This window comes from Heterodontus francisci, unplaced genomic scaffold, assembly GCF_036365525.1.
Source record: "Heterodontus francisci isolate sHetFra1 unplaced genomic scaffold, sHetFra1.hap1 HAP1_SCAFFOLD_152, whole genome shotgun sequence".
Lineage (NCBI taxonomy): Eukaryota > Metazoa > Chordata > Chondrichthyes > Heterodontiformes > Heterodontidae > Heterodontus > Heterodontus francisci.
In genome coordinates, this window is record NW_027141229.1 from 3,985,949 (window position 1) to 3,992,211 (window position 6,263).

Here is a 6,263-nt window from a genome sequence, read left to right on the forward strand (position 1 = left end):
CCATGGAGACAAATCGGGGTATATGATGTGGAACCAGATGTGCTATTTGGGGCCTGTGTCTGTGTCTCTACCTGGATTTCGGCAGGAATCGGGCTTCATGCTGCAGCTCCTGAGTTGCTGCACAAACTCTGTGCTTTACGCCATGACCCAGACTCAGTTCAGAGAGCAGTTGAAAAGTGTGCTAAAATAGCTCTCTACTACAATTGTTAAATTCATGCAGTGATCAGAGGAGGGGGTGTGGTCTGTTTCCCATAGTGATGGGAAGTGCGAGCGGGGCCTGTATCCCCGGTGAAGGAAGAGTAGGGGCGTGCCCTGTGTCCCCGGTGATGGAGGAGTGGGGCGGGCCCTGTTTCCCGGTGACGGAGGTGTGCGGGCGGGGCCTGCTACCAGGGTGACGGAGGAATGGGGGCAAGGCCTGTTTCCACATTGACGGAGTGGGGCGGGGTTTGTTTCCAGCGTGAAAGAGGAGTGGGGGGCGGGACCTGTTTCCAGGGTTACGGGCAGTGGGGACGGAGTCTGTTGCCAGGTAAACGGGGGAGTCGGGGTGGGGCCCGTTTCCAGTGTGACGGGACAGAGTGGCGGGATCTGTTTCCATGGTGATGAGGAGTGGTTGGGGCAGGGTCTGTCGCCAGGGTGCTGCAGGGAGTGGGGGCGGGGCGTGTTTCCAGGGTGACGCGGAGTGGCGGCGGGGTCTGATTCCAGGGTGACGGAAAGCTGCAGCGAGGATCATTTTGAATCATTTATAAACGTTATTACCCCTTTACAATAAAAAGAAACCTGATCATTATTTATAACCCTTTATAATCATTTATAAACATTTACAGATCTTAATAATTTTTATAAACTTCATTAACCAGGCCTCTATTAATATCAGCTGGAGTGGTACTGAACCTCACTCACACATCAGGAAAGAGCAAATTAAATCCAGGCCTCTATTCATACCAGCTCGAGTGGTACAGAGCCCAATCACACACCAGGTAAGAGCCAATTCAATCCAGGCCTCCATCCATGCAAGCTGGCGTGGTACTGAGCGCTCAGACACACTTCAATGGAGCCGATTCAACCCAGGTTTCTATTAGAATCCGCTGGATTGGTATCGAATACCACTCAAACACCAGGAAAAAGCCCAATCAATACAGACCTCTATTAATACCAGCTGGAGTGGGACTCAGTCACACTCACACCAGGAAACAGTAAATTCATTCCAGGCCTCTATGAATACCAGCTGAACAGGTACACAGCCCCACTCACACACAAGGAAAGACTCAACTCAATCCAGGCATCTATTAATACCAGCTGGTGTGGTACTGAGTCCCACTCATACACCAGGAAAGAGCCAATTCAATCCAGGCCTCTATTAATGCTAACTGGAGTGGGACTGAGACTCAATCACACACAAGGAAAGAGCAAATTCAATCCAAGCCTCTATCAATAAAATCGCGATAGGTTCAGAGCCGCACTCACACATCAAGAAAGAGTCTATTCATTCCAGTCCTCCATTAATACCAGCTGGAGCAGTACGGAGATCCACTCACACACCAATAAAGAGCCAATTCAATCGAAGCCTCTATTTGTTCCATCTGGTGTGGTACTCAGTCCCACCCATACATCAGGAAAGTGCCCATTCAGTACAGCCGTCGATTAACACCAGCTGGAATGGTACTGAGCAACACTCACACACCAGGGAAAAGCCATTTCAATCAAGGCCTATATTAGTACCAACTGGAGTGGTACTGAACCACACTCACACGCCATTAAAGAGTCAAATCAATCCAAGCCTCTATTATTACCGGCTAGAGTGATACTGAGCACCACTCACACACCAGGAAAGAGTCAATTCAGTGCAGTGTTCTATTAATACCAGCTGGGGTGGGACTGAAACCGAGTCACACACCAGGAGAGATCCAACTCAATCCAAGCCCTTATAAATACCAGCTGGAGTAATAGTCAGTCCCACTCACATACCAGGAAAGTGCCAATTAAAACCAGGCCTCTATTAATACCAGCCGGAGTGGTGCTGAGACCGACTCACACACCAGAAGTTATCCACTTAAATCCAGGTCACTATTAATACCAGCTGGAGTGGTACCCAGTCCCACACACACACCAGGAAAGTACCTATTCAATCCAGTGCTCCAATGATACAAGCTGGAGTGGTACTAAGTCCCACTCACAATCCAGGAAAGAGTCAATTCAATCACGGCCCCTATTAATACCAGCTGGAGTGGGACTGAAACTAAATCACACACCAGGAAAGAGGCAATTCAATCCAAGCCTCTACCATTGGAAGCTCGATGGGTACAGAGCAGAACTCACACACTAGGAAAGAGTCTATTCAATCCAGGCCTCTATTAACACCGACTGGAGTGGGACTGAAACTCAATCACACACCAGGAAAGAGCCAATTCAATCCAGGCCTCTATTAATACCAGCTGGTGCGGTACTGAAACTCAAACACACACCAGGAAAGAGCCAATTCAATCCAAGCCTCTATTCATAGCAGGTGGAGTGGCAGTGAAACCCACTCATACACAAAGAAAGAGCCAATTCAATCCAGGCGTCCATTAATACCCTCTGGAGTGGTGCTGCGCCCCTCTCAAAGAGCAGAAATGAGCCACCACAATCCAGGCCTCTATTAATAGAATTTGAAGTGGTACTGAGCCCCACTCACACTCCAGGAAAGACCCAATTCAATCCATGTCTGTTAACAACAGCTGCAATGATACTGACCCCCACTTGCACACAAGAAAGACAAAATTCAATTCAGGCCTCTCTCAATCCCAGCCAGAGTGGTACCTATGGGGCGGCACAGTGGCGCAGTGGTTAGCACCGCAGCCTCACAGCTCCAGGGACCCGGGTTCGATTCCAGGTACTGCCTGTGTGGAGTTTGCAAGTTCTCCCTGTGTCTGCGTGGGTTTTCTCCGGGTGTTCCGGTTTCCTCCCACAAGCCAAAAGACTTGCAGGTTGATAGGTAAATTGGCCATTATAAATTGTCACTAGTGTAGGTAGGTGGTAGGAAAATATAGGGACAGGTGTGGATGTTTGGTAGCAATAAGGGATTAGTGTAGGATTAGTATAAATGGGTGGTTCCTAACCTGAGTGGTGTGAAACAGGGCTGTGTTCTCGCACCCACACTTTTTGGGATTTTCTTCTCCCTGCTGCTTTCACATGCGTTCAAATCCTCTGAAGAAGGAATTTTCCTCCACACAAGATCAGGGGGCAGGTTGTTCAACCTTGCCCGTCTAAGAGCGAAGTCCAAAGTACGGAAAGTCCTCATCAGAGAACTCCTCTTTGCTGACGATGCTGCTTTAACATCTCACACTGAAGAATGCCTGCAGAGTCTCATCGACAGGTTTGCGTCTGCCTGCAATGAATTTGGCCTAACCATCAGCCTCAAGAAAACGAACATCATGGGGCAGGATGTCAGAAATGCTCCATCCATCAATATTGGCGACCACGCTCTGGAAGTGGTTCAAGAGTTCACCTACCGAGGCTCAACTATCACCAGTAACCTGTCTCTAGATGCAGAAATCAACAAGCGCATGGGTAAGGCTTCCACTGCTATGTTCAGACTGGCCAAGAGAGTGTGGGAAAATGGCGCTCTGACACGGAACACAAAAGTCCGAGTGTATCAGGCCTGTGTCCTCAGCACCTTGCTCTACGGCAGCGAGGCCTGGACAACGTATGCCAGCCAAGAGCGACGTCTCAATTCATTCCATCTTCGCTGCCTTCGGAGAATACTTGGCATCAGGTGGCAGGACTATATCTCCAACACAGAAGTCCTTGAAGCGGCCAACATCCCCAGCTTATACACACTACTGAGTCAGCGGCGCTTGAGATGGCTTGGCCATGTGAGCAGCATGGAAGATGGCAGGATCCCCAAAGACACATTGTACAGCGAGCTCGCCACTGATATCAGACCCACCGGCCGTCCATGTCTCTGTTATAAAGACGTCTGCAAACGCGACATGAAATCGTGTGACATTGATCACAAGTCGTGGGAGTCAGTTGCCAGCATTCGCCAGAGCTGGCGGGCAGCCATAAAGACAGGACTAAATTGTGGCGAGTCGAAGAGACTTAGTAGTTGGCAGGAAAAAAGACAGAGGTGCAAGGGGAGAGCCAACTGTGCAACAGCCCCAACAAACAAATTTCTCTGCAGCACCTGTGGAAGAGCCTGTTACTCCAGAATTGGCCTTTATAGCCACTCCAGGCGCTGCTTCACAAACCACTGACCACCTCCAGGCGCGTATCCATTGTCTCTCGAGATAAGGAGGCCCAAAAGAAAGAAAAAAGAAGTATAAATGGGTGGTTGATGTTCGGCACAGACTCGGTGGGCCGAAGGGCCTGTTTCAGTGCTGTATCTCTAATCTAATCTAATCTAATCTAATCTAACCACCCTCAAACACCAGAAAAGAGCCAATAAAATACAGGCCTCTATTAATATCAGCTGGAGTGGTACTGAGTCCCACTCACACACCAGGAAATAGCCAATTCAACGATGAACTCTATTAGAATTAGAACATTACAGCGCAGTACAGGCCCTTCGGCCCTCGATGTTGCACCGACCTGTGAAACCATCTGACCTACACTATTCCATTTTCATACATATGTCTATCCAATGACCACTTAAATGCCCATAACGTTGGAGAGTCTACTACTGTTGCAGGCAGGGCGTTCCACGCCCCTACTACTCTCTGAGTAAAGAAACTACCTCTGACATCTGTCCTATATCTATCACCACTCAACTTAAAGCTATGTCCCCTCGTGTTTGCCATCACCATCCGAGGAAAAAGACTCTCACTATCCACCCTATCTAACCCTCTGATTATCTTATATGCCTCTATTAAGTCACCTCTCCTCCTCCTTCTCTCCAACGAAAAAAACCTCAAGTCCCTCAGCCTTTCCTCGTAAGACCTTCCCTCCATACCAGGCAACATCCTAGTAAATCTCCTCTGCACCCTTTCCAAAGCTTGCACATCCTTCCTATAATGCGGTGACCAGAACTGCATGCAATACTCCAGGTGCGGTCTCACCAGAGTTTTGTACAGCTGCATCATGACCTCGTGGCTCCGAAACTCGATCCCCCTACTAATAAAAGCTAACACACCATATGCCTTCTGAACAGCCCTATTAACCTGGGTAGCAACTTTCAGGGATTTATGTATCTGGACACCAAGATCTCTCTGTTCATCTACACTACCAAGAATCTTCCCATTAGCCCAGTACACTGCATTCCAGTTTCTCCTTCCAAAGTAAATCACCTCACACTTTTCCGCATTAAACTCCATTTGCCATCTCTCAGCCCTGCTCTGCAGACTATCTATGTCTCTCTGTACCCTACAACATCCTTTGGCACTATCCACAACTCCACCGACCTTCGTGTCATCCGCAAATTTACTAACCCACCCTTCTACACCCTCTTCCAGGTCATTTATAAAAATGACAAACAGCAGTGGCCCCAAAACAGATCCTTGCGGTACACCACTAGTAACTAAACTCCAGGATGAACATTTGCCATCAACCACCACCCTCTGTCTTCTTTCAGCTGGCCAATTTCTGATCCAACGCTCTAAATCACCTTCAACCCCATACTTCCGTATTTTCTGCAATAGCCTACCGTGGGGAACCTTATCAAACGCCTTACTGAAATCCAGAGACACCACATCCACTGCTTTACCCTCATCCACCTGTTTGGTCACATTCTCGAAAACTCAATAAGTTTTGTGAGGCACGACCTACCCTTCACAAAACCGTACTGACTATCGCTAATGAACTTATTCTTTTCAAGATGGTTATAAATCCTGTCTCTAATGACCTTTTCCAACATTTTACCCACAACCGAAGTAAGGCTCACAGGTCTATAATTACCAGGGCTGTCTCTACTCCCCTTCTTGAGAAGGGGACATCATTTGCTATCCTCCAGTCTTCCGGCACTATTCCTGTCGACAATGACGACATACAGATCAAGGACAAAGGCTCTGCAATCTCCTCCCTGGCTTCCCAGAAAATCCTAGGATAAATCCCATCTGGCCCAGGGGACTTATCTATTTTCACACTTTCCAAAATTGCTAACACCTCCTCCTTGTGAACCTCAATCCCATCTAGCCTAGTAGTCTGAATCTCAGTATTCTCCTCGACAACATTTTCTTTCTCTACTGTAAATAATGACGAAAAATATTCATTTAACGCTTCCCCTATCTCCTCTGATTCCACACACAACTTCCCACTACTATCCTTGATTGGCCCTAATCTAACTCTAGTCA